At 38.4% G+C, this 24,941-nt stretch overlaps 1 protein-coding gene and 1 long non-coding RNA gene across 8 annotated transcripts in view; both read right to left on the bottom strand.

Moving 5' to 3' along the window:
* Positions 1–24,941, bottom strand: part of NAV3 (neuron navigator 3) — a 608,990-nt gene that overhangs the window by 113,594 nt on the left and 470,455 nt on the right. The gene's annotated exons all lie outside the window — the stretch shown is intronic.
* Positions 12,654–24,638, bottom strand: LOC120857937. Its single transcript, XR_005719783.1, has 3 exons — positions 24,247–24,638; positions 21,236–21,239; positions 12,654–12,667 (listed from the first exon to the last, which is right to left on the bottom strand). It is a non-coding gene; the product is annotated as an uncharacterized LOC120857937 (long non-coding RNA).

Genomic DNA, 24,941 nt, shown 5'->3' on the forward strand with positions numbered 1-24,941 from the left:
GTAATCAGGCAGATTTTAAGAATTAATGGTATCTGAGGCAGATAAGAAACATCTATTTTTGTTTTTATTATTATACAGGCTGATACCATAAGAGATAAAGTAATCTTATTAAACTTATTTTGCTGAAACACATCACTGGAACAGTGCTTATTATGGTTTTGCTAGTTTATTTCAAAGCCTTCTTTAATGATTCTGTTACATAGCTGAAAAGTGTAGAAGCTTCTTTAAAGTTTTCCTATTAGTGATAAGCTGAGAATATAACATATAACTCAGATGAAAGCTAACTTGGGGTTAAGATCCACTTGGTATCTTTTTATATTGTACATGAATTAAAAAACCAGTATGTACTCATTGTTGCAAACTCGGAAATCCAGAAATGTATAAAAGAGACAAAGCTTTTAATTCATCCGTAATCCCACTAGAAGTACCCACCAACATTCTGTGATTTCTGTCAAGTCATTTACTGGATGTATAATATATACATATGTAAACTGACCTCACTGAGACACTGCTGATTAAACCTGATGGCATGTCTGATTGTAACTTCTTCATTTGTATTACTTTATGATGATTTTTAATATCTTTAAATATCTTTAAATATCTTTTCTTGGATATAATTACATCAACTATTATATATTTTACCATTTCCACTTTAGGATATATGAAATACTTTATAATTTTTTTTACTATTGTAAATAACACTTCAATGAATATTTGTATGTAAGTATTTAGGTTATATTTACAGTTATTTTCTTAGGATAAAGTCTTAGAAAAGAATTAGTGATTCACAAAATACAAACATCTCAAGCACTGCAGATGCAGCATAATAAGTGAGAAAGACATCATTTGATGCTCCTGCAAGCCATGAATGCCAATCTTACAAAAAATGGATACTTTCAGGCACGTGGTTTCCTTCAGTGATTCAAAAGTTTTGAGATGTGAAATAGTTGCTTAATGTAGTCTTAATTAAATTGATCCAGTTGTAAGTGGGATTATGTTCTCTATAGGTTTATTAGCTAATTTTATATCCATAAATTGTCTATGTTTTTGTATATTTTTCCAACACAGTTTAAATAACAATAAAGAATCTAATAATGTTTTTATATATTAAAAATGTTTCAAATATTTTCTCAATCTATTTCATGGTTTTTACTTTTATTTACTACATTTTAATGCATAGAGTTGAAAAAAAATCCATCTCTGATCTTTTCTCCGATTTCTCCCAGGAAATTTTGCATGTATAATTTGGTTTCTCTGCCTCTTTCTTTTTATGTATTATTGTTATGGTAAAGTGAGAAACTACTTTTTTTTAAAAAACAGTGAGTGAATTTCATAGACATCATTTATTGATAACTATTCCTTTCTATTTATCATTATAGATCACTTACCAAGTCTTAATGCATGGTATTTTAAAAAAAGATTATCAGATATGTTCCACTGACTTACCTGTTGATTTTTGCAGCAGTACATGCTATTCTTGTATAGTGAGGTACAGAGTTGTAGTTTTTTTTACACAGTGAAAACTACAACTTCAAAATATTTATATATATATCTAGATAGATAGATAGATACATATATATATATAAGAATCGAAGCCTTTATAAAACCTTTCTCAAAATTACACTAATTAGCTATTCTTCTAAAAATTATTGTCATTTATAGCCACAAGGGCCTCCCTTGTAGCTCAGCTGGTTAAGAATCCGCCTGCAATGTGGGAGACCTGGGTTCAGTCCCTGGGTTGGGAAGATCCCCTGGAGAAGGGAAAGGCTACCCACTCCAGTATGCTGGCCTAGAGAATTCCATAGACTGAATAGTCCATGGGGTGGCAAATAGTCGGACACGACCGAGTGACTTTCACTTTTATAGCTTTATTCAGTTAGTGTATGACAAGTTAACTGAATGATATCATTATTGCAGATACTGATAATACAGAAGTCAATACAATATTATAAAGATACAACTTTTGCTCTGGTTCGATCCCTGGGTTGGGAAGATCCCCTGGAGGAGGGCATGGCAACCCACTCCAGTATTCTTGCCTGGAGAATCCTCATGGACAGAGGAGCCTGGTGGGCTACAGTCCATGGGGTCGCCAAGAGTCGGACACGACTGAGCAACTAAGCACAGGACAGCAATCCTCAGCTAAATTGTCTGCTCTCTCAAAAGCCTCCTTTCCCACTCAAAATATTTTTGACATTAGCTCTATCTTTCAGAAGAATAGAAGTCCTTAAATTACTATAATTTCAAGGCTGAGTGAAGAGAAACGTTACGCAGAAATAAAAGAACTTAGATAAAACCCGACAACTTATCTACAGATCTATCCACAAAACAAGGTTGAAGATGGAAATCTGTTCTGTTATCTTACTTGAAATAGCATGCATTAAAGTAACAAGATCTCAATAAAGTATTTTTATTTTAAGAGAGAAATATTATTAACAATGAAGAAATATTTTTGCTCTGAAATAATATAAAATAGGTCATATAAAAACATTCTCAAAGCTGCCTTGGTAAAGAACATCCCCTCACAAGCTACTCCAGAGAGTGAATATCTCCAGGAGGAAGTCAAAGATAGTTCAGAATTAGGGAGATGTCTGCCAGGAAATTCACATCCCAGCACTGAAGAACAACAGATGGCAGCAGTAACAATGAAAACTTGCAGCAGATCCTGGCTGGCACACTTTCAAAATGGCCATTTATATCTCCCACCACAAACAGTCAACTGCTGTTTCCTTGTATTGCATGCCTGGATATAGAAGAGAGAAAAAAATGCAAGAATGACACTTGAATTGCCTTCACAGGGAGAGGACTAAACCTTAAAAGCAAGAATGAAGTGATGACAGGAACCTGGCCAGGTGTCTGAGTCTCCTGAGACTTCCCAAGCATCAACTCATGGCTGATGCTGTGCCTGAACCATCTACCTCTGAAATGTTGCCAGCTGCTTCCAAACTACTCTCTCACTTTCCACACCCCAGTCTCTGTGTCTCTGAGCACGGCTTAGAAAATTCTGCTTGATTTCTGCTTTCTTCCAGAGGAAGATTTCATCCATAGATGCCTATTGCTAAACCTGGATTATAATATCTGACCAGATTCATCTTGGGTCCCACCCAGCACGAACAGATGTTTCAGAAAAGATGACTCTTTCAAAGATGAGGCAGTGGTTGGTAAACAGACCATCTCTCACCTCAGACAGGCAAAGTGGAGTCAGGGCACACCCAAAAAGAAAGAGACAGGGCAGAACACAAAGAAGCAAGAGAGAGGTCATTGAGTCCTTACACAGTTGAAAGCTAGTGGATTTACAGGGGTTGAAAAGGCTCAGAACATAAGCAGGAGGAAAAAAAATGCAATGCTCAGTAACAAAAAATATTTTGAGAAATGGGTCAGTCTCTTGCTTCAAAGAGAGAGCATTTATATCACTCAAGCAGAAATCAATTTCTTAGGCTTGGTGAGGGTAAACAGAAGGGTCTGACAGAATGATGTAAAGATTTGGAGAAAAGAAAAGCATCTCCTTTCCAGTTGGTTTGGGATGCAGGTTATAATGTCATTCTTTGGTCCTCTCAAGAGAGGAGCACTAGGTTTTATACTATAAGCTTGGAGGAAGTGAGATAATTGGTTGGGGTGTATCCTCTGTAGTGCTGAGTCATGGGATTGATTACGAGAAGTGTATTTCTGTTTTCCACACAGTGGATTTAATACTGTCTGGTCTTAGCTTCAGGCATACAACAGATATATGGAAGACTCTTCTCAGGCTGATGTGAGTTAAAATGCTAGAATCAGCAAATGAATATTTTCAGTAGTGTTTAAACCAAATATACTGCATTTTCTATATTTCATCTGGATTGCTTCTAGGGCTATCAATAGCCTATGTTGTAAGTATGTTTTACAGTTCCACGGGAGCATGGCTTTGAAAGCAAAATGTCATCTGGAGTTCAGCTCCACAGTCATTCAGCTGTGCAGCCTTGAATAGTATGCAACCGTGTATGATCATATATGGCCATCCTGAGTACTATCATGGAAGCGCTCGCCCAAGGCAAAAACCTAGATTTCTCTCTCTTGCACAACCTAAATCCAACTGGTCAACAAGCTCAATTTGCTCTATATTTCCTCTATTTGCATCTCTTCGTCCCCTTTGCCACTGTCTTAAATGATCTCACTACTTCCCAGCAAACTAGTACTGCTATCTCCTAATGGTCATCTCTTCCTCTGGTCCGAGCCAATAGTGAAGTCACTCAGTCGTGTCCGACTCTTTGCGACCCCATGGACTGTAGCCTATCAGGCTCCTCCGTCCATGGGATTTTCCAGGCAAGAGTGCTGGAGTGGATTGCCATTTCCTTCTCCAGGGGATCTTCCTGACCCAGGGATCGGACCCGGGTCTCCCGCATTGCAGGCAGATGCTTTACCGTCTGAGCCACTAGGGAAGTCGGTCTGAGCAGTGGATCCTCCAAAAAGCCAGAACACATTACCAAGAACTCTGCAGAGTACAAAGACTCTTCTAAGTCTATTCTTACCATTTTAAACTATTTTTCCATGGCTTCCCTACCTATAATCATGTGGCATTATCTTGTACTTTTTCAAGTGTTCTCTCAATTTCATAAGTTCATGCATTCCTTACTGTATTTTCATATGTACATGTAAATATAAAATTTTATATGTACTGTTATATAGCTGTTATATAGCTTCAGTTATATAGGCTGTTATATAGCTTCAGTTCCTTCTCAAAAAACTTCTCAAACACCTGAGGCTCTTAAATAACCCTCCTGTGTATACTGTATATATCCAATTCAAATATTTATACTCATTATAGCACTTCTCTCATCAAATTTGATATTATTTATTCTACTTATCTATGTTTTTCATTGGCATGTGATCTGTTTAAACAGAGTTTCTGATTACATATACAATGAATTTTGTAACATGTACAAATACCATAGGTTACATTAACAATAGGTTATATAAGATTGGTAGATTTCATTTTCAGAAAGCTAAAATATTATAATCACCCAATCTCTGCTTGTCTTTTAGACAAAATCTCTGAAAAATAAAATGTAGTAAGTTGGTTAATGTTAACACATTAAAATTCAAATGTTAATACATAAAACACTGGGTTGAGTCCAGTAAGAACTCATGTAAGGTAAAAGAGGCAGATTTTGACATTCCTAAGCCAAAGTGTTTCCACTGATCTTCCTTTCTTTATCACTAGTTCCTCCCTGCTGCTGCTGCTGCTGCTGCTAAGTCGCTTCAGTCGTGTCCAACTCTGTGCGACCCCAGAGACGGCAGCCCACTAGGCTCCCCTGTCCCTGGGATTCTCTAGGCAAGAACACTGGAGTGGGTTGCCATTTCCTTCTCCAATGCATGAAAGTGAAAGTGAAGTCGCTCAGTCGTGTCCGACCCTCAGCGACCCCATGGACTGCAGCCTTCCAGGCTCCTCTGTCCATAGGATTTTCCAGGCAAGAGTACTGGAGTGGGGTGCCATTGCCTTGGTCTTATTAAAACACGCTGCAATTTCTTCACTTTATCCCAAAATACATGAAAGAAACATGTCTCCAATGCTAGAGTCATTGTGTGTCTCACTTTCTAAAGGACAAGTGGAAAGGAGACTAAGGAGACCACAAACAGAACTCTCCCCATCTGTGCCCACTCTGGAGTCTGGGCTCTTCTAGTGGAGTGGTGAAATAAGAACTCCAGGAACCCTTCCACTGTGTTTATAAACATATATGCTCATGTTCTTTCTCCTTTTTACCCTTATACTTTCCTTTTTTTAAATTGATTTATTTTTTATTGAAGGATAGTTGCTTTACAGAATTTTGCTGTTTTCTGTCAAACATGAATGTTTCATGTCAACATGACTCAGCCATAGGTGTACATATATCCCCTCCCTTTTGAACTTCCCTCCCATCTCCCTCCCCATCCCACCTCTCTAGGTTGATACAGAGCCCCTGTTTGAGTTTCCTGAGCCATACAGCAAATTCTCATTGGCTCTCTATTTTACATATGGTAATGTATACTTTCTTTAGTAACATACACTTTCTTTAACCCTTGAGTTGGAGATGATTGAGGAAGTGTACAGAAGTTAGTTTCAGTCATTGGAATTCCTTCTCGTGGAGCCTACCTAACTTGCAAAGCCCTCTGGAACTTTTGTATGAATAAACACATAGTATGTGTGTGGGTGCGTGCATGCTAAGTTGCTTCAGTTGTGTCCAACTCTGGGTGACCCTATGGACTGTAGCCTGCCAGGCTCCTCTCTCTGAGGGATTCTCCAGGCAACAATACTGGAGTGGGTTGCCATGCCCTCCTCCAGGGGACCTTCCTGATCCAGGGATCAAACCACTGTCATCCACGTCTCCTGCACTGGCAGGCCGGTTCTTTACAACCAGTGCCACCTGGGAAGAACAGCAATGATATCTATCATATAAAGAAATATTTTTAAATATCTTTTACATGTAAGACAATATGAATAGAAGTTATATACTTATTTATAACCTGGTAATTAAGAAAACACTAATTTTATTATTCATTATATTCTTGAGAGTTTTTTCCAGTAATAACTATAATAGAACATATTTATAACTGGGTAGCTACAAAGTATTATAATTATGACCTTAAAAGATCAAACAGTCTATGATGTTTATAATGATATGACAGGATTAATGTCATCCTCCAAGTTTAAATATGTATATAATCTGCAATCATTTCAGTTAGTGTTAATAATTTATCAGGTATAGCTTTTGATTTGGGGAATTATATTCTTCTCATTAAAATGTTGTATCATTACTTCCATTGAATCATTTTCATTAAATAGAAACAAGCCAGGGCTTCCCTGGTGGCTCAACGGTAAACAATCTGCCTGTCAGTGCAGGAGACACAGGTTCTACCTGTGATCTGGGAAGATCCTACACGTCACAGAGCAACAAAGCCCATATGCCACAACTACTGAGCCTGTGCCCTAGAGACCAGAGGCGCAACTACTGGGCCTACATTCTGCAACGACTGATGCCCCAGAACCTGTGCTTGGCAACAAGGGAAGACATCCCCACAAGACGTCCACACACCGCAACTAGAGAACAGGCCCTGCGGTCCACAGGGACAAGCCTGGGTAGCAACGAAGACCCAGAGCAGCAAAAATGAAAAACACACAAAATCATTAAAAACAAATAAACAGCCCATAACTTAACAGACTGAACATAATACTATACCTCGGGCATTTGAAAGTTGTATTTTCTAGATTGCTTTCAGGATAAAGAACAAGTCTTTACAAACAATCAGCTTCACAGTGTTTGTAGGTAAACGCAAATAAATGGACACAGGGTGAAAATCTAATCCTCCAATTGTATTCAAATGGGTACTTTACAATCTGACTTTAAAAACATAAATAGTAATAAAATTATGTTTTAAGACATGTTGGTAAACAACAGCCATTTGAATATACTCTGGAATAAATATATCTATATACCTTCTAATGTAAAAGGAAAGATGGTTTGGGGTAGGAAATAACGTTCTCTGGGAAATAAGAAGTTTGTCTGTTTTACGGTTTAATGTGCCACTGTATTCTGTTTCGTTTCTGTTAATCCCCAGAGTCCCTGTGCTTTGCCAAACTGACACAGAGAGCTTATGGTGTCTTGTCCCTACAGCTCTTCCAGTGCTCTGCAGATCTTTATCCTTCAGTGATGTGTGGTTTATTTCTAAAGAGTATTTAGATTTCTTGCATTTATTCCACCACAACTTCATAGACCAAGAGATTTAAGGATACTTTCAATTTCCGAATCAAAGCTTAAAATGCCTCCTCTGTTCTTCTATGCCATTCTTGATTTATTGAGCACCTTCTAAATTCCAGGCTCCACACTACTTGCTGTTATAAAATAATGAATGAAGATTAGATTGTGTCTTCAATAAACAGAGGATGCAGAAAAATACAGATGGGTAAATATCTGTAATTGAGGACATTTATTTCAGCTTGTTTTTAGTCAACGAAGAAAACTACGGAAGCATTATGTAAAATCTACCCCTGAATTTGTTGCCACAATAGGCAGTCACAGATCTGGCCACAGAAACTTGAAAATGTTACTCAATGAATTATATTTATTGTTTAGTGAATAATTTTTATTTTCATTTATTCATTCATTCTTCAAGGATTTACTAGTTTCTAACTCATGAAAATGAAAGAGACAAAATCCAGCCTCCTAGGGCTTGACCAAATGGGAATTATTGCGGGAAGTAGACATGATTTGGCAACTTTCTCTGGGTGATTTGATCAACCAACCGAGTAACTTAATCACTGTATGAAAGCCGAATACCTATCTTACTCTGCCCTATGTAATAGAGAGAGACAAATGTCTGTGTCTCCTTAGTATGGAATTAGCCGTAGAATTTTGGTTAAGGCCCAAGTGAATACTGATGAAACAGCTGGGAAAATAATAGTGAATAGTGAATAGTGAAGTCGCTCAGTCATGTCCGACTCTTTGCGACCCCATGGACTGTATGTAGCCTACCAGGCTTCTCCATCCATGGGATTCTCCAGGCAAGAATACTGGAGTGGGTTACCATTTCCTCCTCCAGGGGATCTTCCTGACCCAGGGATCGAACCCAGGTCTCTCGCATTGGAGGCAGACGCTTTAACCTCTGAGCCACCAGGGAAGCCCCAGGAAAATAATAAATACTTTCAAATAAAATGAATCTTTTTCATGGCATTAGAAAAATAATACTATATCAAGTATGAAGACATCATTATAGATGTATTTATTTTATACATTATAATATTCTATCAATATAAGCAAAGTATGTCACATGGGGCTGACCTCTCCTTGTCTCCTCGACTCCCAATTTACACAGGTACTGATTTGAAATGTTACTTAAAATAACCTTGAACTTGAATGTGAACTTGCCACTGAATCAAGAAATTCTGCAAGAATCTAAGCTACGTGGAATCTGTACCCTGCATTGTTGTATTCCCACTGTTTTGTATATATTACGTTTGGATATTTGCTAGAATAATAACGAATAAATGTTGTAGGCTGAAAGTATCAGAAAAATTAAATTACTATTTTCTCTCTTATTCTTATGACTGTTCTTTAACTTAGAGCGAGTGCTATTTTGAGATGGACTGAGCATGAAGTAATTTTCTATATTTTGTCTGGGCTTTAAAATGAAACTCAAAAAGGAATAAAAGAAGGAACAAAAATAAATGTTGCCAATGAATAGATGAATTACTTGCTGGTCCTTGATTAAAACACTGCTTTCACTTAACATTTATTTTGAATAAAGTCTGTAAACTGTTGAACCTGCTGACTAAGGATCATTTCCTAAATTACTAATTTTCAACAATCTAAAAATTGTTAACATTAATCAAAGAACAATGCATTTTAGCAAAAAAGGGTCAATAATGCCCCTCCAAAGAACTCATCAGAATCCTCTTCTGAAATCATCTTTGTTTACAAAACTAAGGTTATTATTAAATGTTACATCTCCAAATGAACTTTTAAATGTCAAAACATCAGTAAGAATCAGTAGGTATAATTTCTATGATCTCTAACATTTCAGGCACATATCTTAAGGAGGATCTCCTTAATTAGCTAGGTTATTAATCTGCAGTGTTTCAAAAAGGCATTTTAAATTACCAGCTGTACATTTTTTCGATTTTATTGTCATTTTACAATACTCTAGTTACTTGAGTAAAAAGCTAAACCTGTATGTCTTTGGATGTGTTCACACTGATACATACACACATGTCCACAGAAAGCACAGAATTAGCTCTGACACTTTGCAAGATACCATTCACCTTTTACTTTTATTGTTAGAGTTTGGAAGTGAAAGGATGGATCCTATGAAGAGGGATTTTCTCATCTTTTTAAGTTTTATTTTAGGAATCAATGGATTTTAGAAATATGAGAGCAACTATTGTAGAATCCTGTTTATCACTTTAAAGATAGATCATAAAGACTGTTGTATGTGGTGTGAACCACAGCAGTTTTTGTGAAAGAGAATTAGAGAGGATTTTAAAATACATGTCATGGTAAATTTAAGAACCTATAAAAGCACTGTCCACGGCTACTCGGTAATAAAGTTCACAGTATACCGACAGCAAAGCTCTATTTAATGTCAATGGTGCCATGATCAGTGGGAAAATATTCCAGAAAGCTCACTCATCATATACTTTCTATTATCTAACTGTTTAGAATCACTTAAGGCACAATTCCTATGGTGAGATCTAACAGGCATCTTCAGGCAATGTGGGTAATGTTAGTAGCAGAGGCTCTAAATTCAGACAAGCTGAAATTAGAATCTTGGATCAATTTCTTGTCACTTTTGAATTTTCCATAGCTTATACATTTATTTGCAGTACTGGAATCAAAGAAGCACGGACATAGGAATATCTGCAGTTTAGTTCAACTTTCAAAAATATTTTTGGGTTCACCTGGATACAAAGTATGGTTGTCATTGTTTGATAAAGAGGATGATAGCGACATACAATATTAATTCTGCAAAAAGATGACAGAGTTAAATTCATAAAACAAGCAAAGAAAATCATAAAAGTCAAACAGAACAGAAGAAAGCTTAAGCTAGAGTTTGAGAGAGAGGTCATTTTGAATTAGAAGATGTAGAAGAGAGAGCAAAGGCACAAAAGGACTGAAGGTACCAGCCAGGCAGGAAATCAAGGTCAACATTGAAGAAGAGTGGAAGGTGGGGGTACACAGACACACAGAAGCATCTGGGATCTGAAATTATTTTTTATTCGATGAGTTAGATACAGTGAAAGAATAAGGAAAGGTTAGCAAGTAGGATAGATATATACTGGTGGCCACAAGTACCAACTTGCATATGGTAAGGAGGCGTATGGGAACCAACTTCCCACAGAACAGAGTCTCTCTCATCATAACCCCAAGTCCTAATTTCCACTCTTGATCCCATCACTAAGCAGTGCATTCAAACAGGATGAACATTTCAAAAGTCATTTATAACGTTAAACCTAAATGCCACTATCCAAGCTAATAAAACAGCCGAGATGAAGTTTATCTCATCTTAAAAATGAGGGAGGGCTTCCCTGGTGGCTCAGCTGGTAAAGAATCCGCCTGCAGTGTGGGAGACCTGGGTTGGATCCCTGGGTTGGGAAGATCCCCTGGAGGAGGGCATGGCAACCTACTCCAGTATTCTTGCCTGGAGAATCTCCATGGAGCCTGGCGGGCTACAGTCCATGGGGTCACAAAGAGTTGGACATGATGGAGTGACTAAGCACAGCAAAAAAAAAAAAGAGGTAAGGAAATTAGAAAAAGGAAACCTCTGGAAAACCAAATGTAGTTGTCTTTGAAAAGGCTAACACTCTAGAGATTTATAGCTTACTTTTTAACAAATCAGAAAAACCAGGGTATCTACCTAACCAAGGCAAATGCCTTGGTTCTTTTACTATGTGAAATAAAATGAAGTTTGTTAGGTATGTTAACATGTTTATCTCAATATTTTATTAACAATTATGGCCTCCTCTCATGGTTTAGCATTTATCTTTCTCATTTGTTTCCCCTGCATTGGCTTAATCTCTCCACTTGAATTAAACCACAGAGAAAACAAATATAAGCTTATACATAGGTGAATTCCACAAGGTTTTTTGGGGGTGGGGAGGGGAGAGGAAGTGGTAGTGGGAGAAAGTAAGATGGTTGACTAAATCACAGATTTAAATGGCCAGACCTGCCATGTTTTCAAAGAGAGTGCAATACACAATCATGTCTCTCATACTGATTTCAAAATATATGAAGAATAGAATCCTTAATACTCTCAAAATCCAAAACACCTAATTTAAATGCCACTAAGGGATTTGAGAGGTTTGTGATGTAATTTCTTTTCTTTTTTTGGCTCCCATCTTTGTACTACAGCCTGCAGTCTTAAATTAATTCTGCAGTGATATGGAACATACAGCCATCTTCCTGCTCATGCTCTTGATTCTGGGTGAGCGATCCCATCTTCAAAGTCTCTGGGGACCCCTGTAAAAGCAAGCAGTTGCTGCCTAAGACAACAAGACCTACAGGATTGCAATACTGCAAGGGAAGTAGCATTTAAGCAGAGTTCTGGGTAAGAGTATTTATTTTAGTTGCTTTTCTAAGTTTCTCTCTTGACAGGAGAACAAAAAGAGAAAGAAGCGGGATGAAGAACTTTTTATCTTCTCCTCTAGAGAGGACATCCTTAACACTTCTTGTAAATTCATGTGACTGCATTTCAACAAAGCAGTGAAAAGTAAAAGTTGCCAAGCTAATTTAATCATTGGGTCTTCTTTTGTTTGCCTAGTTTAGATAATATTGTTGCAGTGATAATCCATTTACAAATTCTATAACAATAGTATTTCATGTTTTCTTGGAAAGGTATTTGGGAAGAAAACATGATGTTGAATGAATTTTATATTTTATCCTGTTATATTTTGCTTATAATATGCTACCTCTGGATTTATTTTTCTTCATATGCATTTCAGAACAACTATTTGATTTTAATATGTTTTATATATTACATGAATTACATAGCTGTGACAATAAAGATCAATTATAACTATGATCATAAGAAGGGCAAATGAATCAGTAGCATATAAAATTGAACGAAACATATATTATCATATAATATACAAATATGCATATGAAAGATTGGAAAAGAAAATGGCAACACTAGTTGTGCTTAGACAAGAGGCAGGAAATTTTTTTTTCTATTTAGCAAAAGCTCTCTATGATGTTATGTTGCTTTTGCAATAAAAAGATGATAGTTTATATTAATCATGTTGATTTATAAGTGAATATTCAAATTAATTTTCTATTAGGAGCTCATCTACAAAACTAGGGCAAGTAAATAAATCCTTAATTCACTAGAAAGTCTCTGTAAGACTATAAAATTAAGTAGCTGGCCATTTCAATTCTAAAATACTCTTTGAATAATATACAGGGAAAATAGTCAAAAGAGGTCAATTCATTTTAGAGGTTACATTTTATAAACTTATTATTTCTAGAAGTAGACAAGAAGGTGAGACCTTATACGTTATAAATCTACATGACAATTCTAGATTACATTACTACCCACTAATAGGGTTTCCTGGGAGGTAACCTGGTAGAGAATCTGCCTGCAATGCAGAAGTTCAGTTCAGTTCAGTCTCTCAGTCGGGTCTCACTCTTTGTGACCCCACGAACTGCAGCACACCAGGCCTCCCTGTCCATCACCAACTCCTGGAGGTTGCTCAAACTCATGTCCATCGAGTCAGTGATGCCATCCAACCACCTCATCTTCTGTCCACCCCTTCCCCTCCTGCCTTCAATCTTTTCCAGTATATAAGTCTTCTCCAATGAGTCAATTCTTCGCATCAGGTGGCCAAAGTATTGGAGCTTCAACTTCAGCATCAGTCCTTCCAATCAATATTCAGGACTTATTTCCTTTAGGATTGACCGGTTGGATCTCCTTGGAGTCCAAGGAACTCTCAAGAGTCTTCTGCAACACCACAGTTCAAAAGCATCAATTCTTTAGCACTCAGCTTTCTTTACAGTACAACTCTCACATTCATACACAATTACTGGAAGATCCATAGCTTTGACCAGATGGACCTTTGTCAGCAAAGTAATGTCTTTGCTTTTTAGTACTGCTGCCTGCAACGCAGAAGACCCTAGTTTAATTCCTGGGTTAGGAAGTTCCCCTGGAGAAGGGATAGGCTACCCACTCTAGTATTCTTGGACGTCCCTGGTGGCTCAGATGGTATAGAATCCGCCTACAATGCAGGACCTGGGTTTGATCCCTGGGCTGGGAAGATATCCTGGAGGAGGGCATGGCAATCCACTCCAATATTCTTGCCTGGAGAATCCCCACTGACAGAGGAACCTGGTGGGCCACAGTACATGGGGTCACAAAGAGTCAGACATGACTGAGTGACTATGTACAGTACAATAAGGCTGTCAATTAAATTTTTAAAAATATTTAAACAACATAACTGCATAAAACTGCAGAACAAATCCCATGCAGGTCACCTAGGTCTCAACCCCATCTTCTAAACATCCATTTCTTGACTGTGCCCTGCAACTAGGCATGGGAGGGTGGGGAGGTTACAGTGATAATGTATGCATGCTTTTGGACTCCTCCTGAATGTAACAACTTCCAAACTGATCTGCCTAACACAGGACAAAATACACATATGGATACCAATATAACCTTTAATCTGCCCTGAGCCTGTTGATTTTCAGTTAAAAGTTTGACTTCTAGAATTAGATCATACATGTCAAGGTCTGTTACAAAATCAGCTCTCAGAGAAAATGTATATATTTTGGCAGCTTAGCAAAGAAATCCTTGATTTCAGTGAGATTAACAGAACCATTTTTAGAAAATCACTGCCAGACCTGAAGCTCAGTTCAGTTCAGTTCAGTCGCTCAGTCATTTCTGACTCTTTGCGACCCCATGAATCGCAGCATGCCAGGCCTCCCTGTCCATCACAACACCCAGAGTACACTCAGACTCACGTCCATCGAGTCAGTGATGCCATCCAGCCATCTCATCCTCTGTCGTCCCCTTCTCCTCCTGCCCCCAGTCCCTCCCAGTATCAGAGTCTTTTCCAATGAGTCAACTCTTCACATGAGGTGGCCAAAGTACTGGAGTTTCAGCTTTAGCATCATTCCTTCCAAAGAAATCCCAGGGCTGATCTCCTTTAGAATGGATTGGTTGGATCTCCTTGCAGTCCAAGGGACTCTCAAGAGTCTTCTCCAATACCACAGTTCAAAAGCATCAATTCTTCGGCACTCAGCTTTCTTCACAGTCCAACTCTCACATCCATGTATGACCACTGGAAAAACCATAGCCTTGACTAGATGGACCTTTGTTGGCAAAGTAATGTCTCTGATTTTCAATATGCTATCTAGGTTGGTCATAACTTTTCTTCCAGGGAGTACGTGTCTTTTAATTTCATGGCTGCAGTCACCATCTGCAGTGATTTTGGAGCCCCCCCAAAATAGTCAGCCCTTTCCTCTGTTTCCCTATCTATTTGCCATGAAGTGATGGGACCAGATGCCATGATCTTCGTTTTCTGAATGTTGAGCTTTAAGCCAACTTTTTCACTCTCCTCTTTCACTTTCATCAACTGGTTCTTTAGTTCTTCACTTTCTGCCATAAGGATGGTGTCATCTGCATATCTGAGGTTACTGATATATCTCCTGGCAATCTTGATTCCAGCTTGTGCTTCTTCCAGCCCAGTGTTTCTCATGATGTACTCTGCATATAAGCAGGGTGACAATATACAGCCTTGACGTACTCCTTTTCCTATCTGGAACCAGTCTGTTGTTCCATGTCCACTTCTAACTGTTGCTTCCTGACCTGCATATAGGTTTCTCAAGAGGCAGGTCAGGTGGTCTGGTATTCCCATCTCTTTCAGAATTTTCCACAGTTTATTGTGATCCACACAGTCAAAGGCTTTGGCATAGTCAATCAAGCAGAAATAGATGTTTTTCTGGAATTCTCTTGCTTTTTCTATGATCCAGCAGATGTTGGCAATTTGATCTCTGGTTCCTCTGCCTTTTGTAAAACCAGCTTAAACATCTGAAGTTCATGGTTCACGTATTGCTGAAGCCTGGCTTGGAGAATTTTGAGCATTACTTTACCAGTGTGTGAGATGAGTGCGATTGTGTGGTAGTTTGAGCATTCTTTGGCATTGCCTTTCTTTGGGATTGGAATGCAAACTGACCTTTTCCAGTCCTGTGGCCACTGCTGAGTTTTCCAAATTTGCTGGCATATTGAGGGCAGCACTTTCACAGCATCATCTTTCAGGATTTGAAGGAGCTCAACTGGAATTCCATCACCTCCACTAGCTTTGTTCGTGGTGATGCTTTCTAAGGCCCACTTGACTTCACATTCCAGGATGTCTGGCTCTAGGTGATCACACCATCATGATTATCTGGGTCGTCAAGATCTTTTTTGTACAGTTCATCTGTGTATTCTTGCCACTTCTTCTTAATATCTTCTGCTTCTGTTAGGTCCATACCATTTCTGTCCTTTATCGAGCCCATCTTTGCATGAAATGTTCCCTTGGTATCTCTCATTTTCTTGAAGAGATCTCTAGTCTTTCCCATTCTGTTGTTTCCCTCTATTTCCATGCACTGATCTCTGAGGAAGGCTTTCTTATCTCTTCTTGCTATTCTTTGGAACTCTGCATTCAGATGCTTATATCTTTCCTTTTCTCCTTTGCTTTTTGCTTCTCTTCTTTTCACAGCTATTTGTAAGGCCTCCTCAGACATCCATTTTGATTTTTGCATTTCTTTTCCATGGGGATGGTCTTGATCCCTGTCTCCTGTACAATGTCATGAACCTCTGTCCATAGTTCATCAGGCACTCTATCTATCAGATCTAGGCCCTTAAATCTATTTCTCACTTCCACTGTATAATCATAAGGGATTTGATTTAGGTCATACCTGAATGGTCTAGTGGTTTTCCCTACTTTCTTCAATCTAAGTCTGAATTTGGCAATAAGGAGTTCATGATCTGAGCCACAGTCAGCTCCTGGTCTTGTTTTTGTTGACTGTATAGAGCTTCTCCATCTTTGGTTGCAAAGAATATAATCAATCTGATTTCGGTGTTGACCATCTGGTGATGTCCATGTGTAGAGTCTTCTCTTGTGTTGTTGGAAGAGGGTGTTTGCTATGACCAGTGCATTCTCTTGGCAAAACTCCATTAGTCTTTGCCCTGCTTCATTCTGCATTCCAAGGCAAATTTGCCTGTTACTCCAGGTTTTTCTTGACTTCCTACTTTTGCATTCCAGTCCCCTATAATGAAAAGGACATCTTTGTTGGGTGTTAGTTCTAAAAGGTCTTGTAGGTCTTCATAGAACTGTTCAACTTCAGCTTCTTCAGCATTACTGGTTGGATTACTGTGATAATGAATTGTTTGCCTTGGAAACAAACAGAGATTATTCTGTCATTTTTGAGATTGCATCCAAGATCATTTCCTTTAATTCTGCAACATCTGTAAGCCTCATATGGGAGTCTGGGTTTTAATTAGTGCTGCAGGCTAACAAATGGCTAGTGATGTTGAAAAAAATAAACACCAAAAACCATTTCACAGGAAAACCACAAGATAGTATAAATGAGCAATATGGGCTACAGGCTCTAGAATACATTTTGTTTTACTGACAACGGTTAAGACTTCATAGGCAGTTAATTAAAAAAACAGGGTAAAAGTGTTGGCATCATAAAGGGAATCTTCTTCACCAAAGAGTATTTTTTTTTTTTACTAGAATAAAAGATGGACAGTGAAGCCACGATAACCCCAACACAGAGATATACCTCAATGGAAATGGTATCTCAGTGGAAAGAAGTGATAGTGCAGAATGGAACGTAAAGAGAGCGTGGGCCACCAGTGGGCTATAGAAATTCTGACACTAAAATATCATTCCAAGTTTTTAACCCTAGCCGACTGTCAAGAGTTGCTTCATGTAATTCTTCAAGCTAAATGGAATAGATAGTCCTTCAGCAATGTTTCATTCCTTCAAATGTTTCTCATTACTATATGACTTCTTATTAAGCATAAAAACTAAGCTGAAGGTAAATGTATCAATACCATGCAAACAGCCTTTCATAATGTCAGTGTGATAAAAATATTGGTAGCAATAGATGTACATGTTACACAGCCATACTCTTGCAAGGGGCATGAGGTGAGCATTTGGGCACAATGAATCTATAAATTATGGTTATTAATCAAAGTGTTGCATACACATTACAATTGAATTTAATCTTATTTGCATTTTTCACATAATTGGCTAATAATACACATTCCATGCATTTTTATTAGTTGCCAAAAGAAATTTTAACACAGAAAATTAAAAAAAAATAACTCATGTTTCAAGAACCAGCTTCAAGAAAAGTAAAGGCAAATAAAACCAGAGTTAATGTTTCATTTTTGTTATTTAGTTAAAGCATTAAGTTTAATATTTAAAACAAGCCAGGAAATGTCTGAGCATTTTACAAACATAATCTCATTTAAACTTCTCCACAATCCTATAAGGTAAGTGTTATTATTACTATTTTGCAGAAAAGGAAACAGGTTTAGGGAAGTGAAATAATTTGCACAAACTGAAAGTGTTACAAAATGGCTGAGTGGTAAGTTAAACACCTATCTTGGACTCCTGAGCTTATGTTTTAATTTCTATGCCATGCTGTCTCTCTGATAAATTCACAAAACTCAGAACCCACTTGCTGAGTAAATCTAGGTGATTTAATAGTGGGTCACCAATCCACACTTCTATCAGGATGCATTTTACTTTGAGCTGGATTTTTGTAATTTGGGAAGTAGCTACTCTGTTTCTTAGAGTTAAATCCTTTATTGCTTTTTGCCAAAATGTAGGTGTTTCCAAATGATCTGTTCTTGGCTCTATTCAGAATCGCCAGCCCTGAACTTTTCCCTAAGTGCAGTTTTCCATTTCAATCTGCCTGTCTGACATCTGCTCCTGGATGTTCAGCCTACACAAAATATGTTTCTTACTGAATTCATCTTCTTCCTTCTCAAATTTATCCTTTCTACTCGATTTTCTATTTCTGCCTACCCTTTTCACAATCACTTAAGAGGACAGAAGCTAGTAGTTTGAATTATCCCTACAGAAAATGGTATTAGGTTCACAAATACCCTACTCTTATCTCTTTTTGTGGCTTATCCATGTCTAACCCACTGACTTTGACCTTGCTCTGGTGATATTTTTTGGTGAAAGGGCAATCAGCAAATATGACACATGTCACATTCTTCAAGGAGCACTGCACTCTTCTGCTGACTTTCTGCTTCTTCCCCTCTTACAATACCCAAACAGGGGCTGCCCCTTCAGCCTGGGTCTAGGAATGAGAAAACAAAGGAAAGCCAAGCAACATCAGGCAAGTCACAATTGTGGCTTGTTTTGTAAACAAGGAATAAATACTTGTTATTATAAACCATTGATATTAGTAGGTTATTTCTTCTAACTCCAAATATACATTTTTGTTTTACTCTCACTTTGACATCAAATCCATTGCAATTTCTATTAATTCTACATTTGTAATGTATATTCCATCCTTTTACTTTTATACCACCCCTATCCAAATTATGTTGATCATTACCGTTCCTTTGGTAACTGCAATTCCTTATGCCTTTTTCTCTAGTTTCTATCAAGAGGACTCTTCCTCAAGTGAAATTTGAACATCTCACTTTGAGCATCTCACTATTCAAATACAAATGATTCTTCAAGGGCAAGGAAACATCTCACAGAAGACTAAGTAATCCATTTATCAAATAGTGCTGACAGGTCAAGTCAGAGAGGAATGAGAAATGTCCACTAAATTTAGCAACACATATTTGACATCAATGGAAGTCACTGCTAACCCTAATAAGAAAGTCATTCATTACCTCAGGAAGAAAAGATTTGGAAGTGTAGAGTCTAGAGACAATAGGAAGAGAGGAAATGGAGACAGCAAGAGAATTTTAAAAACTTTTCAAGGGTTTTGGTGCAAAGAAAAGCAGAGAAAGAGGGAAGTGGCTCAAGGGCAATATGGACTTTGCCAAGGGGGTTTTGTCGTATTTATTTACAGTGAGAGAGAAATGTTAACGTGTGTGTGTGCTGATAGAAATAACCTAGTGGGAACAAACAGAAAACACTGATGATGCGGGCAGCTTAGAAGTAATGAAGCTAAACATTTGATCGGGAGATAGCGGATGGGATCCAGTACTTAACTGGAGTGTTCAGTCTTGTATTAGCAGCTAGACAGTTCCAATAGAGTAATAGAAGATATAAAGTGAGTTGTAAGAAGAGATCTAGGGTGGTGAGAGTTCTATTTGAGTTGCTTCCATTTTCTCAGGGAAGCGGTAAGCAAGCTAACTGGGAATGAGAATGGGAAGAGGAGATCAGAAGCATTGGATAAAGAAGAGGTGTGGATTATCTGTTAAGAAAATGGAAAGATGAGTGAATAAGGGAATGTAGGATTTGGGGGCAAAGCAGGAGTCCACTTGAGATTAGTAGTCACAAATCAGTCTGCAGGATTTTTGAAATTTTCTGGCCACATTCAGCTGGACAGATTCAGCTGGGCAGTAGATGAAATGTTAGATTCAACTACAGATTAAAGCTTTGTTAGTCAAGTAAGCAAAGGGAAGAGTGGGCAGTGGGATAGAGGGGATTTCTATAGCCAATAAAGGGTTTTTTTTTTTTTTTTTAGTGATCATGGAATCTAACTTGCATGAAGGAGACTGTGAGGATACAATGAAAGGGTGGCATTTTGGCAAGGCTGAAATTAAAGAATAAAAGGTCTTGGTAGAATTATGTGGCTTCTCTGATGACTCAAGGGGTAAAGAATTTACCTGCAATGGAGGAGACATGGGTTTGATCCCTACGTTGGGCAGATCCCCTGGAGGACAAAATGAAAACCCACTCCAATATTTTTGCCTGGAAAATCCCATGGATAGAGGAGCCTGTCAGGCTATAGTTCATTGGGTTGCAAAAGGTCAGACAGGCTTAAGCAGGCATGCACACACAGCAGAATTATATTATTCTTGGAGCAGGGATAATAAAAGGAGTAAACTGAAAGAATTAGAATGATTATTATCATAATATTCAAAATTGTTCCAACGGGGAGGGCAGAAGCTCATATTAACAACAAGTTCTAGGATGTGATGGTGGGAGCACATGGTTTTAGACAGAATAGAAGGCAGGATCATTGCAAGGGATGGTGTCAAGGTCCTGAGAAGGTAGGCTCTGGCGAAGCGTGTGTAAACACTGATACCATAATGGGTTATGACAGGAGTTACCTTAGAGGAAGTGACAAACGCTGAGTTACCATCTTGAGTAACTGAGGGAGAGGAGCCTAAAGTTCTCGGAATGACAACACCAAGAATGGGTAGCAGGGAATCTAGATTGATGCTAGGGAGGAGCTTCAAAACCGGATATTGTCGGAAGGGGCGGGGCAGTGGTTAGAGGCAGGACGACGGGTCAGCTGCATCTGGGCGCAGCTGCAGGAGGTCCGTGGGTGACGTGCCGGGAATCAGAAGCCTGCGGGTCCGAGGTGGTTGACTGGGAAAAGCAGATGAAGGGTGCGATTCAGGACGAGAATACTGTTAGAGGCAACTCAGCTGAAGATGGTTTTAACTTATAAGAAGTGTGGTGAAAAGGCTTCTAATACCTGAAGGTGTGGAAGATGGAATTTGGGAAAGGAGGATTTACCAAACTCTATAGCTTTGAGGGTATAGATATGAGAGAGCAACTTTTTTTTTAAAAAATTTTTTAATTTAATTTTTTATTTTACTTTACAATTCTGTATTGGTTTTGCTATACGAGAGAGCAACTTTTAATTATCACATTAAATCTATGTCTTGAAAAGTTTGATGCATGTAACAACACAGCTTGTAAATCAAACTTCTATATAAATGTTAACAGTAGAACTGTATCACACATGCTTTTGTTTAATAACAGATGAACAGAAACCACACAGATTATGTCTAAAACAAAATACCAAAGTGTTCAACATATAACTTGTTACGTAAAATTTTAGCAGAAAAAAGTTAACTAACCTAAAAGACCATGTTTTCCTTGAAACCTTTTGCAAAGATATTTTCAAAACATCATTAATTTGACAAAATGATGAGGGCAAGAATAATTCATCAGTTTGTATGTTTATATTGGAAAATGTGCCCGTGCCAGGGAATGAGACAAATTAAAGAACACCCAGGGAAACAGTGAGTTAACATTCTTGTCTTTAGGGACTTTTTATATTTTAAAATGAAAAAGTATCTTTGTGGTGTGGTCAGCAGCTGAAACACACCGCACAGGTTACAAAAACATGGAACCCGTGAACGTAGAGGGTTCAACACTCAGGACGCCTGGCCCTGTGAGGGCGATGGGCAACCCTTCTCTGGGGACTGGAAGAAAGATGATCGTTTCCACTCTGAATGAACACACAGTGGGTTTAGTTCCTCAGACAAGCCTCTCTCCCACTTCAGGATGGGCCCTATTAGATTTCCCAGGTGTATAAAAAGGTCTAGGCCAGGGTTTTAACAGAGACAGACACAAGAGACAAGGAGAGGAAATGACTGTTGACAGTGAGCAAGAGCCTGTCAGCAAGACAGACAGCTGACGCAGATGAGAGGAGCAGCGAGGACAGACAGAGCTTCCCCCCTGCAGCTCCTGCCATTCACAGCCTGCGAAGGCTGGCACTCGCCACCTTGGGGCCCTTGGCTGTGCCGAGCCCCACGCTCTGCGTCTGCACCAGACCCACCATGAGCCTTGTGGAGCTGAACAAACAGGCTCGTTACTTGCACCTACACACATGGGATAATAAAAGGCATGATAGTGTCTGCTGACTCTGACCAAGAGAGAGTCTTTCAAGAAAAGAACATTCCTGTAGTCTGAAAAATAAACCTCACTCTCTCTTAATGTATTACAGTGTTAAATAGTGTATAAGACATTAGAGATCTTCCAGGCCCAGGACTGAACCTGAGTCTCTTGCATCTCCTTCATTGGCAGGTGGATTCTTTAGCCCTAGCACCACCTAGGAAGTCTATGAGATGCTGCTGCTGCTGCTAAGTCCCTTCAGTCATGTCCGACTCTATGCGACCCCAAAGACGGCAGCCCACCAGGCTCCCCCGTCCCTGGGATTCTCCGGGCAAGAACACTGGAGTGGGTTGCCATTTCCTTCTCCAATGCATGAAAGTGAAAGTGAAGTTGCTCAGTCGTGTCTGACCCTCAGTGACCCCATGGACTGCAGCCTACCAGGCTCCTCTGTCTATGGGATTTTCCAGGCAAGAGTACTGGAGTGGGGTGCCATTGGCTATGAGATCCTATAACAATGTGAATAAGTGAATGTTTCAAATATCCTTTGAACAAAGAAAACTTCTAGAGCTTGACAGATTTTTCTCCTAAGGGGGGAAATCAAACTAACTTCTCTATCTTGTATCTTACTGCCTTTCCTCTTCATACCTGCTAGCTTGCCACACAGATACAATGTCTAAAATGCACCAGGCCACATTTATAATGACTAAATGGCCTGTGGTTGACAAAACTTTGAATTAGCCTTGTTTGTTATTATTGTGTGCATGTGCTCAGCTAAATAAAGTCATAAGACAAACAACTCTGAGATAATCAGATGGTGCTGATGGCACCTGGGGTATGCACTTGACCTTCATAATTATTTCTGCACTGAAGACTACCCATACTATTGCATTCCGCAAAACAGAGCATCACAGTAAGGGAAAAACATTTAGAGTCCCTAGTGACCATCAGTATCCATTTGAACACTATTTTCTTACCATGAGTCCAATATCTTGGAAAAACTCCAAGGCGACAGCCAATCAACAATTATGATCTATTTTAGATAGAAATTAAACCATAATAGGCAGAAGTAAAATCTAAAAGTCACAGTCAATACTGACACCCACTGTGTTAATGAGCTGCTGTCATTACAATAACAATGGAATCAGAAGGTTAAGAAAAGCATCTCTTCAAAGTGTGGTGATTAAGCGTTTAATTCAAAGAGAACATTTTTGTGGATGAAAATTTATTTCAAAAGCATGTTGCAAGATAGGAAACATTTAAAAGTTAATTTGAGGCTCACTCCATATATCACATGGACAACTTAATTTTACAAAAGAGTTCCTATTGATTTTTAGAAAATGAGAGGAGGCCAGCTCTCCTTCTGTGCTTGCTGGCTAAGGGGATGTCTTTTCTGCTTCCTACTGGTTCTTTGTACTGTTATACTTTAACCCACACCACATGAGTACCTACTAGGGAAGAGACACTTTAAGTTAGAAAAATCTTAACTCTATCTAATCTCTAAACTGGAATATCAGTGAAGAAGGCCCAGGCATGTGGATATAGTTTGAGATTTGGCAGTCAACAGAATGTGTGCATGTGTGAGAGAGAGGGGAAGGATCGTGTTCCTATGGTACTGAAATATAAACAAAATGCACTCTCCCTGCTTTGGTTATTTGCAAAATGCAGAATACAGAACTTCGGTTATGAATATAGGACACCGTATCATGGCATCTCGCCTATAATTAAACAATGTTAAGTCCCCTTCCACTTTTCTACTGCCATATGCAGGGAAAAGGGAGCAAATATCAATTATGCTGCATAGATGTGATGGAAATTCCATTCAGTAGGCAGCCCTAATCAGTTCTCCAGTGTTCTGTTTGAAGATGTTTCTGTATGCTTCTATTCTAGAGGTATGATCTGTATACCGAATATTAGTCTTGTTCTAGGTAGGTAAAGAAGTCTTATGTTTGTTTTCTTAGTTTTGAAGATGGGAAATTTTTTAAAAAATTAACGATTTTTTTCTGTGATGAGAAGAGAATTGTGCTTGTCACTGTAAAAGATTACAACTGTCCTATTAAAGCAGACTTGGGATGATGGAGCAGGAATAAGAGCTGAATATCAAACCACACATACCAAAGTATATTGCCTCTTTTTGCTGATAAAAATGTCATTAGTCATGAGAATAATGCACAGATCCAATGGCAGCCTAATAAGACTTCAAAGAGACAGAATACCATGCTCTATTTTAAAGCACGTTTCTTTCAAAATTGATGACTATGGACTAATTTTTCCAGTTTCAGGTATGTAAGCTACAAATCTAAGCTTTTATATCTAAGAACCTCACACAGTCTTTTCATTTAAGCCTTAAAAAAACCCTCTTTAGAATTCCTGTGCTAACCCATCCTTGCCCTGGCTGTTTAACTCAATGGCATCTCAGCTCTGCATGCTGTGATAACTCCAGTTACAAAAAGGTATGATACTTCTTAAGGACAAGGCACATTCACAGCTGGGGACTGCAAATGACAGTTTTATTTTAGAGTCAATGCTGCCTGCTGTTGGACACAGATGGGTACGATTTGTGTATTATTCTGGATATTTTTAGGGAATCGCAGAGTTAAGGATGTTAGCTAGAAAAATATTTGTTAGAAATATGATAAAAATTAGTAATTTTGCTTATAATTAGATTTTTCTAAATATTGCTGCTTGT

Source organism: Oryx dammah, unplaced genomic scaffold, assembly GCF_014754425.2.
Source record: "Oryx dammah isolate SB20612 unplaced genomic scaffold, SCBI_Odam_1.1 HiC_scaffold_29, whole genome shotgun sequence".
Classification (NCBI taxonomy): Eukaryota; Metazoa; Chordata; class Mammalia; order Artiodactyla; family Bovidae; genus Oryx; species Oryx dammah.